Source organism: Phyllobates terribilis, unplaced genomic scaffold (genome assembly GCF_046119375.1).
Source record: "Phyllobates terribilis strain yellow unplaced genomic scaffold, ASM4611937v1 Scaffold_142__1_contigs__length_4687701, whole genome shotgun sequence".
Taxonomy (NCBI): Eukaryota; Metazoa; Chordata; class Amphibia; order Anura; family Dendrobatidae; genus Phyllobates; species Phyllobates terribilis.
In genome coordinates, this window is record NW_027362902.1 from 1,361,238 (window position 1) to 1,383,441 (window position 22,204).

The 22,204-nt window shown below is 44.9% G+C and overlaps 17 non-coding genes across 17 annotated transcripts; all 17 read left to right on the top strand.

The window, feature by feature from the left end:
• Positions 1-750: 750 nt before the first annotated feature.
• Positions 751-941, top strand: LOC141206506 (U2 spliceosomal RNA). Its single transcript, XR_012277060.1, has one exon. It is a non-coding gene; the product is annotated as a U2 spliceosomal RNA (small nuclear RNA).
• Positions 942-2,056: 1,115 nt separating this feature from the next.
• On the top strand, positions 2,057-2,247 carry LOC141206507 (U2 spliceosomal RNA). Its single transcript, XR_012277061.1, has one exon. It is a non-coding gene; the product is annotated as a U2 spliceosomal RNA (small nuclear RNA).
• Positions 2,248-3,362: 1,115 nt separating this feature from the next.
• Positions 3,363-3,553, top strand: LOC141206508 (U2 spliceosomal RNA). Its single transcript, XR_012277062.1, has one exon. It is a non-coding gene; the product is annotated as a U2 spliceosomal RNA (small nuclear RNA).
• Positions 3,554-4,668: 1,115 nt separating this feature from the next.
• Positions 4,669-4,859, top strand: LOC141206509 (U2 spliceosomal RNA). The gene has a single exon (XR_012277063.1). It is a non-coding gene; the product is annotated as a U2 spliceosomal RNA (small nuclear RNA).
• Positions 4,860-5,974: 1,115 nt separating this feature from the next.
• Positions 5,975-6,165, top strand: LOC141206510 (U2 spliceosomal RNA). The gene has a single exon (XR_012277064.1). It is a non-coding gene; the product is annotated as a U2 spliceosomal RNA (small nuclear RNA).
• A 1,115-nt stretch (positions 6,166-7,280) lies between these two features.
• LOC141206129 (U2 spliceosomal RNA) lies at positions 7,281-7,471 on the top strand. Its single transcript, XR_012276795.1, has one exon. It is a non-coding gene; the product is annotated as a U2 spliceosomal RNA (small nuclear RNA).
• Positions 7,472-8,586: 1,115 nt separating this feature from the next.
• On the top strand, positions 8,587-8,777 carry LOC141206511 (U2 spliceosomal RNA). The gene has a single exon (XR_012277065.1). It is a non-coding gene; the product is annotated as a U2 spliceosomal RNA (small nuclear RNA).
• Positions 8,778-9,892: 1,115 nt separating this feature from the next.
• On the top strand, positions 9,893-10,083 carry LOC141206161 (U2 spliceosomal RNA). Its single transcript, XR_012276827.1, has one exon. It is a non-coding gene; the product is annotated as a U2 spliceosomal RNA (small nuclear RNA).
• Positions 10,084-11,198: 1,115 nt separating this feature from the next.
• Positions 11,199-11,389, top strand: LOC141206512 (U2 spliceosomal RNA). The gene has a single exon (XR_012277066.1). It is a non-coding gene; the product is annotated as a U2 spliceosomal RNA (small nuclear RNA).
• Positions 11,390-12,504: 1,115 nt separating this feature from the next.
• On the top strand, positions 12,505-12,695 carry LOC141206513 (U2 spliceosomal RNA). The gene has a single exon (XR_012277067.1). It is a non-coding gene; the product is annotated as a U2 spliceosomal RNA (small nuclear RNA).
• A 1,115-nt stretch (positions 12,696-13,810) lies between these two features.
• LOC141206515 (U2 spliceosomal RNA) lies at positions 13,811-14,001 on the top strand. The gene has a single exon (XR_012277069.1). It is a non-coding gene; the product is annotated as a U2 spliceosomal RNA (small nuclear RNA).
• A 1,115-nt stretch (positions 14,002-15,116) lies between these two features.
• Positions 15,117-15,307, top strand: LOC141206516 (U2 spliceosomal RNA). The gene has a single exon (XR_012277070.1). It is a non-coding gene; the product is annotated as a U2 spliceosomal RNA (small nuclear RNA).
• Positions 15,308-16,422: 1,115 nt separating this feature from the next.
• Positions 16,423-16,613, top strand: LOC141206517 (U2 spliceosomal RNA). Its single transcript, XR_012277071.1, has one exon. It is a non-coding gene; the product is annotated as a U2 spliceosomal RNA (small nuclear RNA).
• A 1,115-nt stretch (positions 16,614-17,728) lies between these two features.
• LOC141206518 (U2 spliceosomal RNA) lies at positions 17,729-17,919 on the top strand. The gene has a single exon (XR_012277072.1). It is a non-coding gene; the product is annotated as a U2 spliceosomal RNA (small nuclear RNA).
• A 1,115-nt stretch (positions 17,920-19,034) lies between these two features.
• LOC141206519 (U2 spliceosomal RNA) lies at positions 19,035-19,225 on the top strand. Its single transcript, XR_012277073.1, has one exon. It is a non-coding gene; the product is annotated as a U2 spliceosomal RNA (small nuclear RNA).
• A 1,115-nt stretch (positions 19,226-20,340) lies between these two features.
• LOC141206520 (U2 spliceosomal RNA) lies at positions 20,341-20,531 on the top strand. Its single transcript, XR_012277074.1, has one exon. It is a non-coding gene; the product is annotated as a U2 spliceosomal RNA (small nuclear RNA).
• Positions 20,532-21,646: 1,115 nt separating this feature from the next.
• On the top strand, positions 21,647-21,837 carry LOC141206521 (U2 spliceosomal RNA). Its single transcript, XR_012277075.1, has one exon. It is a non-coding gene; the product is annotated as a U2 spliceosomal RNA (small nuclear RNA).
• The last annotated feature ends 367 nt before the right edge of the window (positions 21,838-22,204 follow it).

Sequence of the window (22,204 nt, forward strand, 5' to 3'; positions counted from 1 at the left end):
TTAGCAAATGCCCTTGTTATCAACAGCAGCCTTTTAAACTCACCTGAGCTAACAGGTATGTGCGCTGGTTACTCTGCTGCGCTTAAAATTTCTTTTTTGGTTTGCTACAATGCCTTTTCTGAAACGTTGTCTCCTTCTGCTGGAACACTGACTTCTTTCATTTAATGCCTGCAGACTATAAAAGAGAACCCAACCCAAAAAGTTTGGTTGATTAGTCTGTGGCATTCTGTTAAACTGTTGCTTATGGCGGTCTCTGTGAGCTTCTCAGCGACATTCAGCCAGCCAGGTATCCTGCCTGCAGTAGATGGAATGTGGCAATGGAACGCTGGCTGCGCGTGTCATAATAGGCTCTGAGCCTTTATATACCTGTGCACAGCAGCAGCCACCTTCAGTCTGCTGCTGGACAGCCAGCAGCAGCAGCAGCAGGAGAGGTATGTAATCAGGAGCCCTCCTGCTAAGGGTAGACAGCTGCTCGTTCCACCCCACCCCCCGCCTTAATTGGTTCTCCTCCCTTCCAACGGTGTTGAGGCGGGTGGGAACAGCAGGGGGTGAAGGTGCTGTGTTTAAAGAGGTGGAGTTATACAGATCTAAAACGCGTGGATTGCAGCAGCAGCAAGCCGAAAAGTGCAGGCATGTAAGGGATCTAGAGGTTGACAACATGTCTTCTTAACGGGAGTCCAGGAGCTCATCTCCACAAATGGACTTTTTAGGATCCTTGGGTGGCTCCGTAGTTTGAAACCAATTCTGGTTATCGCTTCTCGGCCTTTTGGCTAAGATCAAGTGTAGTATCTGTTCTTATCAGTTTAATATCTGATACGTCCCCTATCTGGGGACCATATATTAAATGGATTTTTAGAACAGGGAGATGGAAAAAGAGCTTGCTCTGTCCACTCCACGCATTGACCTGGTATTGCAGTATCTCCAGGACCGGTGCACCCCTTCTTTAATGCAGTTTCTAAAATCAGAAAGAATTGAATTCAATGTTTTTTGTTCATTTTGCTTGTTTGTCGGATTTTGGGATGGACTCTTTGGCTCTGCTTTTCTTCTCCTCATTGGATTTTTCATGTTCAAAGTTGCAGAAGCCAGATTACAAGCTCATTTTGGTTCAACTTCAGCAACTGTGCATTGCATTGCCATGTAATGTGATGCAATGCTATCTTTCTAGCTCTCCCTTTTTACTTCCTTTTGGATAAACAGACATATTAGGCAAGCATTTTGGAGCTTTCACCTAAATAACTACAGGTGGTGAGATAAGCTGCACAATATAATTGACCTTTCAGTATATTGTTGCACACACACCATCTATTTAGCAAATGCCCTTGTTATCAACAGCAGCCTTTTAAACTCACCTGAGCTAACAGGTATGTGCGCTGGTTACTCTGCTGCGCTTAAAATTTCTTTTTTGGTTTGCTACAATGCCTTTTCTGAAACGTTGTCTCCTTCTGCTGGAACACTGACTTCTTTCATTTAATGCCTGCAGACTATAAAAGAGAACCCAACCCAAAAAGTTTGGTTGATTAGTCTGTGGCATTCTGTTAAACTGTTGCTTATGGCGGTCTCTGTGAGCTTCTCAGCGACATTCAGCCAGCCAGGTATCCTGCCTGCAGTAGATGGAATGTGGCAATGGAACGCTGGCTGCGCGTGTCATAATAGGCTCTGAGCCTTTATATACCTGTGCACAGCAGCAGCCACCTTCAGTCTGCTGCTGGACAGCCAGCAGCAGCAGCAGCAGGAGAGGTATGCAATCAGGAGCCCTCCTGCTAAGGGTAGACAGCTGCTCGTTCCACCCCACCCCCCGCCTTAATTGGTTCTCCTCCCTTCCAACGGTGTTGAGGCGGGTGGGAACAGCAGGGGGTGAAGGTGCTGTGTTTAAAGAGGTGGAGTTATGCAGATCTAAAACGCGTGGATTGCAGCAGCAGCAAGCCGAAAAGTGCAGGCATGTAAGGGATCTAGAGGTTGACAACATGTCTTCTTAACGGGAGTCCAGGAGCTCATCTCCACAAATGGACTTTTTAGGATCCTTGGGTGGCTCCGTAGTTTGAAACCAATTCTGGTTATCGCTTCTCGGCCTTTTGGCTAAGATCAAGTGTAGTATCTGTTCTTATCAGTTTAATATCTGATACGTCCCCTATCTGGGGACCATATATTAAATGGATTTTTAGAACAGGGAGATGGAAAAAGAGCTTGCTCTGTCCACTCCACGCATTGACCTGGTATTGCAGTATCTCCAGGACCGGTGCACCCCTTCTTTAATGCAGTTTCTAAAATCAGAAAGAATTGAATTCAATGTTTTTTGTTCATTTTGCTTGTTTGTCGGATTTTGGGATGGACTCTTTGGCTCTGCTTTTCTTCTCCTCATTGGATTTTTCATGTTCAAAGTTGCAGAAGCCAGATTACAAGCTCATTTTGGTTCAACTTCAGCAACTGTGCATTGCATTGCCATGTAATGTGATGCAATGCTATCTTTCTAGCTCTCCCTTTTTACTTCCTTTTGGATAAACAGACATATTAGGCAAGCATTTTGGAGCTTTCACCTAAATAACTACAGGTGGTGAGATAAGCTGCACAATATAATTGACCTTTCAGTATATTGTTGCACACACACCATCTATTTAGCAAATGCCCTTGTTATCAACAGCAGCCTTTTAAACTCACCTGAGCTAACAGGTATGTGCGCTGGTTACTCTGCTGCGCTTAAAATTTCTTTTTTGGTTTGCTACAATGCCTTTTCTGAAACGTTGTCTCCTTCTGCTGGAACACTGACTTCTTTCATTTAATGCCTGCAGACTATAAAAGAGAACCCAACCCAAAAAGTTTGGTTGATTAGTCTGTGGCATTCTGTTAAACTGTTGCTTATGGCGGTCTCTGTGAGCTTCTCAGCGACATTCAGCCAGCCAGGTATCCTGCCTGCAGTAGATGGAATGTGGCAATGGAACGCTGGCTGCGCGTGTCATAATAGGCTCTGAGCCTTTATATACCTGTGCACAGCAGCAGCCACCTCCAGTCTGCTGCTGGACAGCCAGCAGCAGCAGTAGCAGGAGAGGTATGTAATCAGGAGCCCTCCTGCTAAGGGTAGACAGCTGCTCGTTCCACCCCACCCCCCGCCTTAATTGGTTCTCCTCCCTTCCAACGGTGTTGAGGCGGGTGGGAACAGCAGGGGGTGAAGGTGCTGTGTTTAAAGAGGTGGAGTTATGCAGATCTAAAACGCGTGGATTGCAGCAGCAGCAAGCCGAAAAGTGCAGGCATGTAAGGGATCTAGAGGTTGACAACATGTCTTCTTAACGGGAGTCCAGGAGCTCATCTCCACAAATGGACTTTTTAGGATCCTTGGGTGGCTCCGTAGTTTGAAACCAATTCTGGTTATCGCTTCTCGGCCTTTTGGCTAAGATCAAGTGTAGTATCTGTTCTTATCAGTTTAATATCTGATACGTCCCCTATCTGGGGACCATATATTAAATGGATTTTTAGAACAGGGAGATGGAAAAAGAGCTTGCTCTGTCCACTCCACGCATTGACCTGGTATTGCAGTATCTCCAGGACCGGTGCACCCCTTCTTTAATGCAGTTTCTAAAATCAGAAAGAATTGAATTCAATGTTTTTTGTTCATTTTGCTTGTTTGTCGGATTTTGGGATGGACTCTTTGGCTCTGCTTTTCTTCTCCTCATTGGATTTTTCATGTTCAAAGTTGCAGAAGCCAGATTACAAGCTCATTTTGGTTCAACTTCAGCAATTGTGCATTGCATTGCCATGTAATGTGATGCAATGCTATCTTTCTAGCTCTCCCTTTTTACTTCCTTTTGGATAAACAGACATATTAGGCAAGCATTTTGGAGCTTTCACCTAAATAACTACAGGTGGTGAGATAAGCTGCACAATATAATTGACCTTTCAGTATATTGTTGCACACACACCATCTATTTAGCAAATGCCCTTGTTATCAACAGCAGCCTTTTAAACTCACCTGAGCTAACAGGTATGTGCGCTGGTTACTCTGCTGCGCTTAAAATTTCTTTTTTGGTTTGCTACAATGCCTTTTCTGAAACGTTGTCTCCTTCTGCTGGAACACTGACTTCTTTCATTTAATGCCTGCAGACTATAAAAGAGAACCCAACCCAAAAAGTTTGGTTGATTAGTCTGTGGCATTCTGTTAAACTGTTGCTTATGGCGGTCTCTGTGAGCTTCTCAGCGACATTCAGCCAGCCAGGTATCCTGCCTGCAGTAGATGGAATGTGGCAATGGAACGCTGGCTGCGCGTGTCATAATAGGCTCTGAGCCTTTATATACCTGTGCACAGCAGCAGCCACCTTCAGTCTGCTGCTGGACAGCCAGCAGCAGCAGCAGCAGGAGAGGTATGTAATCAAGAGCCCTCCTGCTAAGGGTAGACAGCTGCTCGTTCCACCCCACCCCCCGCCTTAATTGGTTCTCCTCCCTTCCAACGGTGTTGAGGCGGGTGGGAACAGCAGGGGGTGAAGGTGCTGTGTTTAAAGAGGTGGAGTTATGCAGATCTAAAACGCGTGGATTGCAGCAGCAGCAAGCCGAAAAGTGCAGGCATGTAAGGGATCTAGAGGTTGACAACATGTCTTCTTAACGGGAGTCCAGGAGCTCATCTCCACAAATGGACTTTTTAGGATCCTTGGGTGGCTCCGTAGTTTGAAACCAATTCTGGTTATCGCTTCTCGGCCTTTTGGCTAAGATCAAGTGTAGTATCTGTTCTTATCAGTTTAATATCTGATACGTCCCCTATCTGGGGACCATATATTAAATGGATTTTTAGAACAGGGAGATGGAAAAAGAGCTTGCTCTGTCCACTCCACGCATTGACCTGGTATTGCAGTATCTCCAGGACCGGTGCACCCCTTCTTTAATGCAGTTTCTAAAATCAGAAAGAATTGAATTCAATGTTTTTTGTTCATTTTGCTTGTTTGTCGGATTTTGGGATGGACTCTTTGGCTCTGCTTTTCTTCTCCTCATTGGATTTTTCATGTTCAAAGTTGCAGAAGCCAGATTACAAGCTCATTTTGGTTCAACTTCAGCAACTGTGCATTGCATTGCCATGTAATGTGATGCAATGCTATCTTTCTAGCTCTCCCTTTTTACTTCCTTTTGGATAAACAGACATATTAGGCAAGCATTTTGGAGCTTTCACCTAAATAACTACAGGTGGTGAGATAAGCTGCACAATATAATTGACCTTTCAGTATATTGTTGCACACACACCATCTATTTAGCAAATGCCCTTGTTATCAACAGCAGCCTTTTAAACTCACCTGAGCTAACAGGTATGTGCGCTGGTTACTCTGCTGCGCTTAAAATTTCTTTTTTGGTTTGCTACAATGCCTTTTCTGAAACGTTGTCTCCTTCTGCTGGAACACTGACTTCTTTCATTTAATGCCTGCAGACTATAAAAGAGAACCCAACCCAAAAAGTTTGGTTGATTAGTCTGTGGCATTCTGTTAAACTGTTGCTTATGGCGGTCTCTGTGAGCTTCTCAGCGACATTCAGCCAGCCAGGTATCCTGCCTGCAGTAGATGGAATGTGGCAATGGAACGCTGGCTGCGCGTGTCATAATAGGCTCTGAGCCTTTATATACCTGTGCACAGCAGCAGCCACCTCCAGTCTGCTGCTGGACAGCCAGCAGCAGCAGCAGCAGGAGAGGTATGTAATCAGGAGCCCTCCTGCTAAGGGTAGACAGCTGCTCGTTCCACCCCACCCCCCACCTTAATTGGTTCTCCTCCCTTCCAACGGTGTTGAGGCGGGTGGGAACAGCAGGGGGTGAAGGTGCTGTGTTTAAAGAGGTGGAGTTATGCAGATCTAAAACGCGTGGATTGCAGCAGCAGCAAGCCGAAAAGTGCAGGCATGTAAGGGATCTAGAGGTTGACAACATGTCTTCTTAACGGGAGTCCAGGAGCTCATCTCCACAAATGGACTTTTTAGGATCCTTGGGTGGCTCCGTAGTTTGAAACCAATTCTGGTTATCGCTTCTCGGCCTTTTGGCTAAGATCAAGTGTAGTATCTGTTCTTATCAGTTTAATATCTGATACGTCCCCTATCTGGGGACCATATATTAAATGGATTTTTAGAACAGGGAGATGGAAAAAGAGCTTGCTCTGTCCACTCCACGCATTGACCTGGTATTGCAGTATCTCCAGGACCGGTGCACCCCTTCTTTAATGCAGTTTCTAAAATCAGAAAGAATTGAATTCAATGTTTTTTGTTCATTTTGCTTGTTTGTCGGATTTTGGGATGGACTCTTTGGCTCTGCTTTTCTTCTCCTCATTGGATTTTTCATGTTCAAAGTTGCAGAAGCCAGATTACAAGCTCATTTTGGTTCAACTTCAGCAACTGTGCATTGCATTGCCATGTAATGTGATGCAATGCTATCTTTCTAGCTCTCCCTTTTTACTTCCTTTTGGATAAACAGACATATTAGGCAAGCATTTTGGAGCTTTCACCTAAATAACTACAGGTGGTGAGATAAGCTGCACAATATAATTGACCTTTCAGTATATTGTTGCACACACACCATCTATTTAGCAAATGCCCTTGTTATCAACAGCAGCCTTTTAAACTCACCTGAGCTAACAGGTATGTGCGCTGGTTACTCTGCTGCGCTTAAAATTTCTTTTTTGGTTTGCTACAATGCCTTTTCTGAAACGTTGTCTCCTTCTGCTGGAACACTTACTTCTTTCATTTAATGCCTGCAGACTATAAAAGAGAACCCAACCCAAAAAGTTTGGTTGATTAGTCTGTGGCATTCTGTTAAACTGTTGCTTATGGCGGTCTCTGTGAGCTTCTCAGCGACATTCAGCCAGCCAGGTATCCTGCCTGCAGTAGATGGAATGTGGCAATGGAACGCTGGCTGCGCGTGTCATAATAGGCTCTGAGCCTTTATATACCTGTGCACAGCAGCAGCCACCTTCAGTCTGCTGCTGGACAGCCAGCAGCAGCAGCAGCAGGAGAGGTATGTAATCAGGAGCCCTCCTGCTAAGGGTAGACAGCTGCTCGTTCCACCCCACCCCCCGCCTTAATTGGTTCTCCTCCCTTCCAACGGTGTTGAGGCGGGTGGGAACAGCAGGGGGTGAAGGTGCTGTGTTTAAAGAGGTGGAGTTATGCAGATCTAAAACGCGTGGATTGCAGCAGCAGCAAGCCGAAAAGTGCAGGCATGTAAGGGATCTAGAGGTTGACAACATGTCTTCTTAACGGGAGTCCAGGAGCTCATCTCCACAAATGGACTTTTTAGGATCCTTGGGTGGCTCCGTAGTTTGAAACCAATTCTGGTTATCGCTTCTCGGCCTTTTGGCTAAGATCAAGTGTAGTATCTGTTATTATCAGTTTAATATCTGATACGTCCCCTATCTGGGGACCATATATTAAATGGATTTTTAGAACAGGGAGATGGAAAAAGAGCTTGCTCTGTCCACTCCACGCATTGACCTGGTATTGCAGTATCTCCAGGACCGGTGCACCCCTTCTTTAATGCAGTTTCTAAAATCAGAAAGAATTGAATTCAATGTTTTTTGTTCATTTTGCTTGTTTGTCGGATTTTGGGATGGACTCTTTGGCTCTGCTTTTCTTCTCCTCATTGGATTTTTCATGTTCAAAGTTGCAGAAGCCAGATTACAAGCTCATTTTGGTTCAACTTCAGCAACTGTGCATTGCATTGCCATGTAATGTGATGCAATGCTATCTTTCTAGCTCTCCCTTTTTACTTCCTTTTGGATAAACAGACATATTAGGCAAGCATTTTGGAGCTTTCACCTAAATAACTACAGGTGGTGAGATAAGCTGCACAATATAATTGACCTTTCAGTATATTGTTGCACACACACCATCTATTTAGCAAATGCCCTTGTTATCAACAGCAGCCTTTTAAACTCACCTGAGCTAACAGGTATGTGCGCTGGTTACTCTGCTGCGCTTAAAATTTCTTTTTTGGTTTGCTACAATGCCTTTTCTGAAACGTTGTCTCCTTCTGCTGGAACACTGACTTCTTTCATTTAATGCCTGCAGACTATAAAAGAGAACCCAACCCAAAAAGTTTGGTTGATTAGTCTGTGGCATTCTGTTAAACTGTTGCTTATGGCGGTCTCTGTGAGCTTCTCAGCGACATTCAGCCAGCCAGGTATCCTGCCTGCAGTAGATGGAATGTGGCAATGGAACGCTGGCTGCGCGTGTCATAATAGGCTCTGAGCCTTTATATACCTGTGCACAGCAGCAGCCACCTTCAGTCTGCTGCTGGACAGCCCCCAGCAGCAGCAGCAGGAGAGGTATGTAATCAGGAGCCCTCCTGCTAAGGGTAGACAGCTGCTCGTTCCACCCCACCCCCCGCCTTAATTGGTTCTCCTCCCTTCCAACGGTGTTGAGGCGGGTGGGAACAGCAGGGGGTGAAGGTGCTGTGTTTAAAGAGGTGGAGTTATGCAGATCTAAAACGCGTGGATTGCAGCAGCAGCAAGCCGAAAAGTGCAGGCATGTAAGGGATCTAGAGGTTGACAACATGTCTTCTTAACGGGAGTCCAGGAGCTCATCTCCACAAATGGACTTTTCAGGATCCTTGGGTGGCTCCGTAGTTTGAAACCAATTCTGGTTATCGCTTCTCGGCCTTTTGGCTAAGATCAAGTGTAGTATCTGTTCTTATCAGTTTAATATCTGATACGTCCCCTATCTGGGGACCATATATTAAATGGATTTTTAGAACAGGGAGATGGAAAAAGAGCTTGCTCTGTCCACTCCACGCATTGACCTGGTATTGCAGTATCTCCAGGACCGGTGCACCCCTTCTTTAATGCAGTTTCTAAAATCAGAAAGAATTGAATTCAATGTTTTTTGTTCATTTTGCTTGTTTGTCGGATTTTGGGATGGACTCTTTGGCTTTGCTTTTCTTCTCCTCATTGGATTTTTCATGTTCAAAGTTGCAGAAGCCAGATTACAAGCTCATTTTGGTTCAACTTCAGCAACTGTGCATTGCATTGCCATGTAATGTGATGCAATGCTATCTTTCTAGCTCTCCCTTTTTACTTCCTTTTGGATAAACAGACATATTAGGCAAGCATTTTGGAGCTTTCACCTAAATAACTACAGGTGGTGAGATAAGCTGCACAATATAATTGACCTTTCAGTATATTGTTGCACACACACCATCTATTTAGCAAATGCCCTTGTTATCAACAGCAGCCTTTTAAACTCACCTGAGCTAACAGGTATGTGCGCTGGTTACTCTGCTGCGCTTAAAATTTCTTTTTTGGTTTGCTACAATGCCTTTTCTGAAACGTTGTCTCCTTCTGCTGGAACACTGACTTCTTTCATTTAATGCCTGCAGACTATAAAAGAGAACCCAACCCAAAAAGTTTGGTTGATTAGTCTGTGGCATTCTGTTAAACTGTTGCTTATGGCGGTCTCTGTGAGCTTCTCAGCGACATTCAGCCAGCCAGGTATCCTGCCTGCAGTAGATGGAATGTGGCAATGGAACGCTGGCTGCGCGTGTCATAATAGGCTCTGAGCCTTTATATACCTGTGCACAGCAGCAGCCACCTTCAGTCTGCTGCTGGACAGCCAGCAGCAGCAGCAGCAGGAGAGGAATGTAATCAGGAGCCCTCCTGCTAAGGGTAGACAGCTGCTCGTTCCACCCCACCCCCCGCCTTAATTGGTTCTCCTCCCTTCCAACGGTGTTGAGGCGGGTGGGAACAGCAGGGGGTGAAGGTGCTGTGTTTAAAGAGGTGGAGTTATGCAGATCTAAAACGCGTGGATTGCAGCAGCAGCAAGCCGAAAAGTGCAGGCATGTAAGGGATCTAGAGGTTGACAACATGTCTTCTTAACGGGAGTCCAGGAGCTCATCTCCACAAATGGACTTTTCAGGATCCTTGGGTGGCTCCGTAGTTTGAAACCAATTCTGGTTATCGCTTCTCGGCCTTTTGGCTAAGATCAAGTGTAGTATCTGTTCTTATCAGTTTAATATCTGATACGTCCCCTATCTGGGGACCATATATTAAATGGATTTTTAGAACAGGGAGATGGAAAAAGAGCTTCCTCTGTCCACTCCACGCATTGACCTGGTATTGCAGTATCTCCAGGACCGGTGCACCCCTTCTTTAATGCAGTTTCTAAAATCAGAAAGAATTGAATTCAATGTTTTTTGTTCATTTTGCTTGTTTGTCGGATTTTGGGATGGACTCTTTGGCTTTGCTTTTCTTCTCCTCATTGGATTTTTCATGTTCAAAGTTGCAGAAGCCAGATTACAAGCTCATTTTGGTTCAACTTCAGCAACTGTGCATTGCATTGCCATGTAATGTGATGCAATGCTATCTTTCTAGCTCTCCCTTTTTACTTCCTTTTGGATAAACAGACATATTAGGCAAGCATTTTGGAGCTTTCACCTAAATAACTACAGGTGGTGAGATAAGCTGCACAATATAATTGACCTTTCAGTATATTGTTGCACACACACCATCTATTTAGCAAATGCCCTTGTTATCAACAGCAGCCTTTTAAACTCACCTGAGCTAACAGGTATGTGCGCTGGTTACTCTGCTGCGCTTAAAATTTCTTTTTTGGTTTGCTACAATGCCTTTTCTGAAACGTTGTCTCCTTCTGCTGGAACACTGACTTCTTTCATTTAATGCCTGCAGACTATAAAAGAGAACCCAACCCAAAAAGTTTGGTTGATTAGTCTGTGGCATTCTGTTAAACTGTTGCTTATGGCGGTCTCTGTGACCTTCTCAGCGACATTCAGCCAGCCAGGTATCCTGCCTGCAGTAGATGGAATGTGGCAATGGAACGCTGGCTGCGCGTGTCATAATAGGCTCTGAGCCTTTATATACCTGTGCACAGCAGCAGCCACCTTCAGTCTGCTGCTGGACAGCCAGCAGCAGCAGCAGCAGGAGAGGTATGTAATCAGGAGCCCTCCTGCTAAGGGTAGACAGCTGCTCGTTCCACCCCACCCCCCGCCTTAATTGGTTCTCCTCCCTTCCAACGGTGTTGAGGCGGGTGGGAACAGCAGGGGGTGAAGGTGCTGTGTTTAAAGAGGTGGAGTTATGCAGATCTAAAACGCGTGGATTGCAGCAGCAGCAAGCCGAAAAGTGCAGGCATGTAAGGGATCTAGAGGTTGACAACATGTCTTCTTAACGGGAGTCCAGGAGCTCATCTCCACAAATGGACTTTTTAGGATCCTTGGGTGGCTCCGTAGTTTGAAACCAATTCTGGTTATCGCTTCTCGGCCTTTTGGCTAAGATCAAGTGTAGTATCTGTTCTTATCAGTTTAATATCTGATACGTCCCCTATCTGGGGACCATATATTAAATGGATTTTTAGAACAGGGAGATGGAAAAAGAGCTTGCTCTGTCCACTCCACGCATTGACCTGGTATTGCAGTATCTCCAGGACCGGTGCACCCCTTCTTTAATGCAGTTTCTAAAATCAGAAAGAATTGAATTCAATGTTTTTTGTTCATTTTGCTTGTTTGTCGGATTTTGGGATGGACTCTTTGGCTCTGCTTTTCTTCTCCTCATTGGATTTTTCATGGTCAAAGTTGCAGAAGCCAGATTACAAGCTCATTTTGGTTCAACTTCAGCAACTGTGCATTGCATTGCCATGTAATGTGATGCAATGCTATCTTTCTAGCTCTCCCTTTTTACTTCCTTTTGGATAAACAGACATATTAGGCAAGCATTTTGGAGCTTTCACCTAAATAACTACAGGTGGTGAGATAAGCTGCACAATATAATTGACCTTTCAGTATATTGTTGCACACACACCATCTATTTAGCAAATGCCCTTGTTATCAACAGCAGCCTTTTAAACTCACCTGAGCTAACAGGTATGTGCGCTGGTTACTCTGCTGCGCTTAAAATTTCTTTTTTGGTTTGCTACAATGCCTTTTCTGAAACGTTGTCTCCTTCTGCTGGAACACTGACTTCTTTCATTTAATGCCTGCAGACTATAAAAGAGAACCCAACCCAAAAAGTTTGGTTGATTAGTCTGTGGCATTCTGTTAAACTGTTGCTTATGGCGGTCTCTGTGAGCTTCTCAGCGACATTCAGCCAGCCAGGTATCCTGCCTGCAGTAGATGGAATGTGGCAATGGAACGCTGGCTGCGCGTGTCATAATAGGCTCTGAGCCTTTATATACCTGTGCACAGCAGCAGCCACCTTCAGTCTGCTGCTGGACAGCCAGCAGCAGCAGCACCAGGAGAGGTATGTAATCAGGAGCCCTCCTGCTAAGGGTAGACAGCTGCTCGTTCCACACCACCCCCCGCCTTAATTGGTTCTCCTCCCTTCCAACGGTGTTGAGGCGGGTGGGAACAGCAGGGGGTGAAGGTGCTGTGTTTAAAGAGGTGGAGTTATGCAGATCTAAAACGCGTGGATTGCAGCAGCAGCAAGCCGAAAAGTGCAGGCATGTAAGGGATCTAGAGGTTGACAACATGTCTTCTTAACGGGAGTCCAGGAGCTCATCTCCACAAATGGACTTTTTAGGATCCTTGGGTGGCTCCGTAGTTTGAAACCAATTCTGGTTATCGCTTCTCGGCCTTTTGGCTAAGATCAAGTGTAGTATCTGTTCTTATCAGTTTAATATCTGATACGTCCCCTATCTGGGGACCATATATTAAATGGATTTTTAGAACAGGGAGATGGAAAAAGAGCTTGCTCTGTCCACTCCACGCATTGACCTGGTATTGCAGTATCTCCAGGACCGGTGCACCCCTTCTTTAATGCAGTTTCTAAAATCAGAAAGAATTGAATTCAATGTTTTTTGTTCATTTTGCTTGTTTGTCGGATTTTGGGATGGACTCTTTGGCTCTGCTTTTCTTCTCCTCATTGGATTTTTCATGTTCAAAGTTGCAGAAGCCAGATTACAAGCTCATTTTGGTTCAACTTCAGCAACTGTGCATTGCATTGCCATGTAATGTGATGCAATGCTATCTTTCTAGCTCTCCCTTTTTACTTCCTTTTGGATAAACAGACATATTAGGCAAGCATTTTGGAGCTTTCACCTAAATAACTACAGGTGGTGAGATAAGCTGCACAATATAATTGACCTTTCAGTATATTGTTGCACACACACCATCTATTTAGCAAATGCCCTTGTTATCAACAGCAGCCTTTTAAACTCACCTGAGCTAACAGGTATGTGCGCTGGTTACTCTGCTGCGCTTAAAATTTCTTTTTTGGTTTGCTACAATGCCTTTTCTGAAACGTTGTCTCCTTCTGCTGGAACACTGACTTCTTTCATTTAATGCCTGCAGACTATAAAAGAGAACCCAACCCAAAAAGTTTGGTTGATTAGTCTGTGGCATTCTGTTAAACTGTTGCTTATGGCGGTCTCTGTGAGCTTCTCAGCGACATTCAGCCAGCCAGGTATCCTGCCTGCAGTAGATGGAATGTGGCAATGGAACGCTGGCTGCGCGTGTCATAATAGGCTCTGAGCCTTTATATACCTGTGCACAGCAGCAGCCACCTTCAGTCTGCTGCTGGACAGCCAGCAGCAGCAGCAGCAGGAGAGGTATGTAATCAGGAGCCCTCCTGCTAAGGGTAGACAGCTGCTCGTTCCACCCCACCCCCCGCCTTAATTGGTTCTCCTCCCTTCCAACGGTGTTGAGGCGGGTGGGAACAGCAGGGGGTGAAGGTGCTGTGTTTAAAGAGGTGGAGTTATGCAGATCTAAAACGCGTGGATTGCAGCAGCAGCAAGCCGAAAAGTGCAGGCATGTAAGGGATCTAGAGGTTGACAACATGTCTTCTTAACGGGAGTCCAGGAGCTCATCTCCACAAATGGACTTTTTAGGATCCTTGGGTGGCTCCGTAGTTTGAAACCAATTCTGGTTATCGCTTCTCGGCCTTTTGGCTAAGATCAAGTGTAGTATCTGTTCTTATCAGTTTAATATCTGATACGTCCCCTATCTGGGGACCATATATTAAATGGATTTTTAGAACAGGGAGATGGAAAAAGAGCTTGCTCTGTCCACTCCACGCATTGACCTGGTATTGCAGTATCTCCAGGACCGGTGCACCCCTTCTTTAATGCAGTTTCTAAAATCAGAAAGGATTGAATTCAATGTTTTTTGTTCATTTTGCTTGTTTGTCGGATTTTGTGATGGACTCTTTGGCTCTGCTTTTCTTCTCCTCATTGGATTTTTCATGTTCAAAGTTGCAGAAGCCAGATTACAAGCTCATTTTGGTTCAACTTCAGCAACTGTGCATTGCATTGCCATGTAATGTGATGCAATGCTATCTTTCTAGCTCTCCCTTTTTACTTCCTTTTGGATAAACAGACATATTAGGCAAGCATTTTGGAGCTTTCACCTAAATAACTACAGGTGGTGAGATAAGCTGCACAATATAATTGACCTTTCAGTATATTGTTGCACACACACCATCTATTTAGCAAATGCCCTTGTTATCAACAGCAGCCTTTTAAACTCACCTGAGCTAACAGGTATGTGCGCTGGTTACTCTGCTGCGCTTAAAATTTCTTTTTTGGTTTGCTACAATGCCTTTTCTGAAACGTTGTCTCCTTCTGCTGGAACACTGACTTCTTTCATTTAATGCCTGCAGACTATAAAAGAGAACCCAACCCAAAAAGTTTGGTTGATTAGACTGTGGCATTCTGTTAAACTGTTGCTTATGGCGGTCTCTGTGAGCTTCTCAGCGACATTCAGCCAGCCAGGTATCCTGCCTGCAGTAGATGGAATGTGGCAATGGAACGCTGGCTGCGCGTGTCATAATAGGCTCTGAGCCTTTATATACCTGTGCACAGCAGCAGCCACCTTCAGTCTGCTGCTGGACAGCCAGCAGCAGCAGCAGCAGGAGAGGTATGTAATCAGGAGCCCTCCTGCTAAGGGTAGACAGCTGCTCGTTCCACCCCACCCCCCGCCTTAATTGGTTCTCCTCCCTTCCAACGGTGTTGAGGCGGGTGGGAACAGCAGGGGGTGAAGGTGCTGTGTTTAAAGAGGTGGAGTTATGCAGATCTAAAACGCGTGGATTGCAGCAGCAGCAAGCCGAAAAGTGCAGGCATGTAAGGGATCTAGAGGTTGACAACATGTCTTCTTAACGGGAGTCCAGGAGCTCATCTCCACAAATGGACTTTTTAGGATCCTTGGGTGGCTCCGTAGTTTGAAACCAATTCTGGTTATCGCTTCTCGGCCTTTTGGCTAAGATCAAGTGTAGTATCTGTTCTTATCAGTTTAATATCTGATACGTCCCCTATCTGGGGACCATATATTAAATGGATTTTTAGAACAGGGAGATGGAAAAAGAGCTTGCTCTGTCCACTCCACGCATTGACCTGGTATTGCAGTATCTCCAGGACCGGTGCACCCCTTCTTTAATGCAGTTTCTAAAATCAGAAAGAATTGAATTCAATGTTTTTTGTTCATTTTGCTTGTTTGTCGGATTTTGGGATGGACTCTTTGGCTCTGCTTTTCTTCTCCTCATTGGATTTTTCATGTTCAAAGTTGCAGAAGCCAGATTACAAGCTCATTTTGGTTCAACTTCAGCAACTGTGCATTGCATTGCCATGTAATGTGATGCAATGCTATCTTTCTAGCTCTCCCTTTTTACTTCCTTTTGGATAAACAGACATATTAGGCAAGCATTTTGGAGCTTTCACCTAAATAACTACAGGTGGTGAGATAAGCTGCACAATATAATTGACCTTTCAGTATATTGTTGCACACACACCATCTATTTAGCAAATGCCCTTGTTATCAACAGCAGCCTTTTAAACTCACCTGAGCTAACAGGTATGTGCGCTGGTTACTCTGCTGCGCTTAAAATTTCTTTTTTGGTTTGCTACAATGCCTTTTCTGAAACGTTGTCTCCTTCTGCTGGAACACTGACTTCTTTCATTTAATGCCTGCAGACTATAAAAGAGAACCCAACCCAAAAAGTTTGGTTGATTAGTCTGTGGCATTCTGTTAAACTGTTGCTTATGGCGGTCTCTGTGAGCTTCTCAGCGACATTCAGCCAGCCAGGTATCCTGCCTGCAGTAGATGGAATGTGGCAATGGAACGCTGGCTGCGCGTGTCATAATAGGCTCTGAGCCTTTATATACCTGTGCACAGCAGCAGCCACCTTCAGTCTGCTGCTGGACAGCCAGCAGCAGCAGCAGCAGGAGATGTATGTAATCAGGAGCCCTCCTGCTAAGGGTAGACAGCTGCTCGTTCCACCCCACCCCCCGCCTTAATTGGTTCTCCTCCCTTCCAACGGTGTTGAGGCGGGTGGGAACAGCAGGGGGTGAAGGTGCTGTGTTTAAAGAGGTGGAGTTATGCAGATCTAAAACGCGTGGATTGCAGCAGCAGCAAGCCGAAAAGTGCAGGCATGTAAGGGATCTAGAGGTTGACAGCATGTCTTCTTAACGGGAGTCCAGGAGCTCATCTCCACAAATGGACTTTTCAGGATCCTTGGGTGGCTCCGTAGTTTGAAACCAATTCTGGTTATCGCTTCTCGGCCTTTTGGCTAAGATCAAGTGTAGTATCTGTTCTTATCAGTTTAATATCTGATACGTCCCCTATCTGGGGACCATATATTAAATGGATTTTTAGAACAGGGAGATGGAAAAAGAGCTTGCTCTGTCCACTCCACGCATTGACCTGGTATTGCAGTATCTCCAGGACCGGTGCACCCCTTCTTTAATGCAGTTTCTAAAATCAGAAAGAATTGAATTCAATGTTTTTTGTTCATTTTGCTTGTTTGTCGGATTTTGGGATGGACTCTTTGGCTCTGCTTTTCTTCTCCTCATTGGATTTTTCATGTTCAAAGTTGCAGAAGCCAGATTACAAGCTCATTTTGGTTCAACTTCAGCAACTGTGCATTGCATTGCCATGTAATGTGATGCAATGCTATCTTTCTAGCTCTCCCTTTTTACTTCCTTTTGGATAAACAGACATATTAGGCAAGCATTTTGGAGCTTTCACCTAAATAACTACAGGTGGTGAGATAAGCTGCACAATATAATTGACCTTTCAGTATATTGTTGCACACACACCATCTATTTAGCAAATGCCCTTGTTATCAACAGCAGCCTTTTAAACTCACCTGAGCTAACAGGTATGTGCGCTGGTTACTCTGCTGCGCTTAAAATTTCTTTTTTGGTTTGCTACAATGCCTTTTCTGAAACGTTGTCTCCTTCTGCTGGAACACTGACTTCTTTCATTTAATGCCTGCAGACTATAAAAGAGAACCCAACCCAAAAAGTTTGGTTGATTAGTCTGTGGCATTCTGTTAAACTGTTGCTTATGGCGGTCTCTGTGAGCTTCTCAGCGACATTCAGCCAGCCAGGTATCCTGCCTGCAGTAGATGGAATGTGGCAATGGAACGCTGGCTGCGCGTGTCATAATAGGCTCTGAGCCTTTATATACCTGTGCACAGCAGCAGCCACCTTCAGTCTGCTGCTGGACAGCCAGCAGCAGCAGCAGCAGGAGAGGTATGTAATCAGGAGCCCTCCTGCTAAGGGTAGACAGCTGCTCGTTCCACCCCACCCCCCGCCTTAATTGGTTCTCCTCCCTTCCAACGGTGTTGAGGCGGGTGGGAACAGCAGGGGGTGAAGGTGCTGTGTTTAAAGAGGTGGAGTTATGCAGATCTAAAACGCGTGGATTGCAGCAGCAGCAAGCCGAAAAGTGCAGGCATGTAAGGGATCTAGAGGTTGACAACATGTCTTCTTAACGGGAGTCCAGGAGCTCATCTCCACAAATGGACTTTTCAGGATCCTTGGGTGGCTCCGTAGTTTGAAACCAATTCTGGTTATCGCTTCTCGGCCTTTTGGCTAAGATCAAGTGTAGTATCTGTTCTTATCAGTTTAATATCTGATACGTCCCCTATCTGGGGACCATATATTAAATGGATTTTTAGAACAGGGAGATGGAAAAAGAGCTTGCTCTGTCCACTCCACGCATTGACCTGGTATTGCAGTATCTCCAGGACCGGTGCACCCCTTCTTTAATGCAGTTTCTAAAATCAGAAAGAATTGAATTCAATGTTTTTTGTTCATTTTGCTTGTTTGTCGGATTTTGGGATGGACTCTTTGGCTTTGCTTTTCTTCTCCTCATTGGATTTTTCATGTTCAAAGTTGCAGAAGCCAGATTACAAGCTCATTTTGGTTCAACTTCAGCAACTGTGCATTGCATTGCCATGTAATGTGATGCAATGCTATCTTTCTAGCTCTCCCTTTTTACTTCCTTTTGGATAAACAGACATATTAGGCAAGCATTTTGGAGCTTTCACCTAAATAACTACAGGTGGTGAGATAAGCTGCACAATATAATTGACCTTTCAGTATATTGTTGCACACACACCATCTATTTAGCAAATGCCCTTGTTATCAACAGCAGCCTTTTAAACTCACCTGAGCTAACAGGTATGTGCGCTGGTTACTCTGCTGCGCTTAAAATTTCTTTTTTGGTTTGCTACAATGCCTTTTCTGAAACGTTGTCTCCTTCTGCTGGAACACTGACTTCTTTCATTTAATGCCTGCAGACTATAAAAGAGAACCCAACCCAAAAAGTTTGGTTGATTAGTCTGTGGCATTCTGTTAAACTGTTGCTTATGGCGGTCTCTGTGACCTTCTCAGCGACATTCAGCCAGCCAGGTATCCTGCCTGCAGTAGATGGAATGTGGCAATGGAACGCTGGCTGCGCGTGTCATAATAGGCTCTGAGCCTTTATATACCTGTGCACAGCAGCAGCCACCTTCAGTCTGCTGCTGGACAGCCAGCAGCAGCAGCAGCAGGAGAGGTATGTAATCAGGAGCCCTCCTGCTAAGGGTAGACAGCTGCTCGTTCCACCCCACCCCCCGCCTTAATTGGTTCTCCTCCCTTCCAACGGTGTTGAGGCGGGTGGGAACAGCAGGGGGTGAAGGTGCTGTGTTTAAAGAGGTGGAGTTATGCAGATCTAAAACGCGTGGATTGCAGCAGCAGCAAGCCGAAAAGTGCAGGCATGTAAGGGATCTAGAGGTTGACAACATGTCTTCTTAACGGGAGTCCAGGAGCTCATCTCCACAAATGGACTTTTTAGGATCCTTGGGTGGCTCCGTAGTTTGAAACCAATTCTGGTTATCGCTTCTCGGCCTTTTGGCTAAGATCAAGTGTAGTATCTGTTCTTATCAGTTTAATATCTGATACGTCCCCTATCTGGGGACCATATATTAAATGGATTTTTAGAACAGGGAGATGGAAAAAGAGCTTGCTCTGTCCACTCCACGCATTGACCTGGTATTGCAGTATCTCCAGGACCGGTGCACCCCTTCTTTAATGCAGTTTCTAAAATCAGAAAGAATTGAATTCAATGTTTTTTGTTCATTTTGCTTGTTTGTCGGATTTTGGGATGGACTCTTTGGCTCTGCTTTTCTTCTCCTCATTGGATTTTTCATGGTCAAAGTTGCAGAAGCCAGATTACAAGCTCATTTTGGTTCAACTTCAGCAACTGTGCATTGCATTGCCATGTAATGTGATGCAATGCTATCTTTCTAGCTCTCCCTTTTTACTTCCTTTTGGATAAACAGACATATTAGGCAAGCATTTTGGAGCTTTCACCTAAATAACTACAGGTGGTGAGATAAGCTGCACAATATAATTGACCTTTCAGTATATTGTTGCACACACACCATCTATTTAGCAAATGCCCTTGTTATCAACAGCAGCCTTTTAAACTCACCTGAGCTAACAGGTATGTGCGCTGGTTACTCTGCTGCGCTTAAAATTTCTTTTTTGGTTTGCTACAATGCCTTTTCTGAAACGTTGTCTCCTTCTGCTGGAACACTGACTTCTTTCATTTAATGCCTGCAGACTATAAAAGAGAACCCAACCCAAAAAGTTTGGTTGATTAGTCTGTGGCATTCTGTTAAACTGTTGCTTATGGCGGTCTCTGTGAGCTTCTCAGCGACATTCAGCCAGCCAGGTATCCTGCCTGCAGTAGATGGAATGTGGCAATGGAACGCTGGCTGCGCGTGTCATAATAGGCTCTGAGCCTTTATATACCTGTGCACAGCAGCAGCCACCTTCAGTCTGCTGCTGGACAGCCAGCAGCAGCAGCACCAGGAGAGGTATGTAATCAGGAGCCCTCCTGCTAAGGGTAGACAGCTGCTCGTTCCACACCACCCCCCGCCTTAATTGGTTCTCCTCCCTTCCAACGGTGTTGAGGCGGGTGGGAACAGCAGGGGGTGAAGGTGCTGTGTTTAAAGAGGTGGAGTTATGCAGATCTAAAACGCGTGGATTGCAGCAGCAGCAAGCCGAAAAGTGCAGGCATGTAAGGGATCTAGAGGTTGACAACATGTCTTCTTAACGGGAGTCCAGGAGCTCATCTCCACAAATGGACTTTTTAGGATCCTTGGGTGGCTCCGTAGTTTGAAACCAATTCTGGTTATCGCTTCTCGGCCTTTTGGCTAAGATCAAGTGTAGTATCTGTTCTTATCAGTTTAATATCTGATACGTCCCCTATCTGGGGACCATATATTAAATGGATTTTTAGAACAGGGAGATGGAAAAAGAGCTTGCTCTGTCCACTCCACGCATTGACCTGGTATTGCAGTATCTCCAGGACCGGTGCACCCCTTCTTTAATGCAGTTTCTAAAATCAGAAAGAATTGAATTCAATGTTTTTTGTTCATTTTGCTTGTTTGTCGGATTTTGGGATGGACTCTTTGGCTCTGCTTTTCTTCTCCTCATTGGATTTTTCATGTTCAAAGTTGCAGAAGCCAGATTACAAGCTCATTTTGGTTCAACTTCAGCAACTGTGCATTGCATTGCCATGTAATGTGATGCAATGCTATCTTTCTAGCTCTCCCTTTTTACTTCCTTTTGGATAAACAGACATATTAGGCAAGCATTTTGGAGCTTTCACCTAAATAACTACAGGTGGTGAGATAAGCTGCACAATATAATTGACCTTTCAGTATATTGTTGCACACACACCATCTATTTAGCAAATGCCCTTGTTATCAACAGCAGCCTTTTAAACTCACCTGAGCTAACAGGTATGTGCGCTGGTTACTCTGCTGCGCTTAAAATTTCTTTTTTGGTTTGCTACAATGCCTTTTCTGAAACGTTGTCTCCTTCTGCTGGAACACTGACTTCTTTCATTTAATGCCTGCAGACTATAAAAGAGAACCCAACCCAAAAAGTTTGGTTGATTAGTCTGTGGCATTCTGTTAAACTGTTGCTTATGGCGGTCTCTGTGAGCTTCTCAGCGACATTCAGCCAGCCAGGTATCCTGCCTGCAGTAGATGGAATGTGGCAATGGAACGCTGGCTGCGCGTGTCATAATAGGCTCTGAGCCTTTATATACCTGTGCACAGCAGCAGCCACCTTCAGTCTGCTGCTGGACAGCCAGCAGCAGCAGCAGCAGGAGAGGTATGTAATCAGGAGCCCTCCTGCTAAGGGTAGACAGCTGCTCGTTCCACCCCACCCCCCGCCTTAATTGGTTCTCCTCCCTTCCAACGGTGTTGAGGCGGGTGGGAACAGCAGGGGGTGAAGGTGCTGTGTTTAAAGAGGTGGAGTTATGCAGATCTAAAACGCGTGGATTGCAGCAGCAGCAAGCCGAAAAGTGCAGGCATGTAAGGGATCTAGAGGTTGACAACATGTCTTCTTAACGGGAGTCCAGGAGCTCATCTCCACAAATGGACTTTTTAGGATCCTTGGGTGGCTCCGTAGTTTGAAACCAATTCTGGTTATCGCTTCTCGGCCTTTTGGCTAAGATCAAGTGTAGTATCTGTTCTTATCAGTTTAATATCTGATACGTCCCCTATCTGGGGACCATATATTAAATGGATTTTTAGAACAGGGAGATGGAAAAAGAGCTTGCTCTGTCCACTCCACGCATTGACCTGGTATTGCAGTATCTCCAGGACCGGTGCACCCCTTCTTTAATGCAGTTTCTAAAATCAGAAAGGATTGAATTCAATGTTTTTTGTTCATTTTGCTTGTTTGTCGGATTTTGTGATGGACTCTTTGGCTCTGCTTTTCTTCTCCTCATTGGATTTTTCATGTTCAAAGTTGCAGAAGCCAGATTACAAGCTCATTTTGGTTCAACTTCAGCAACTGTGCATTGCATTGCCATGTAATGTGATGCAATGCTATCTTTCTAGCTCTCCCTTTTTACTTCCTTTTGGATAAACAGACATATTAGGCAAGCATTTTGGAGCTTTCACCTAAATAACTACAGGTGGTGAGATAAGCTGCACAATATAATTGACCTTTCAGTATATTGTTGCACACACACCATCTATTT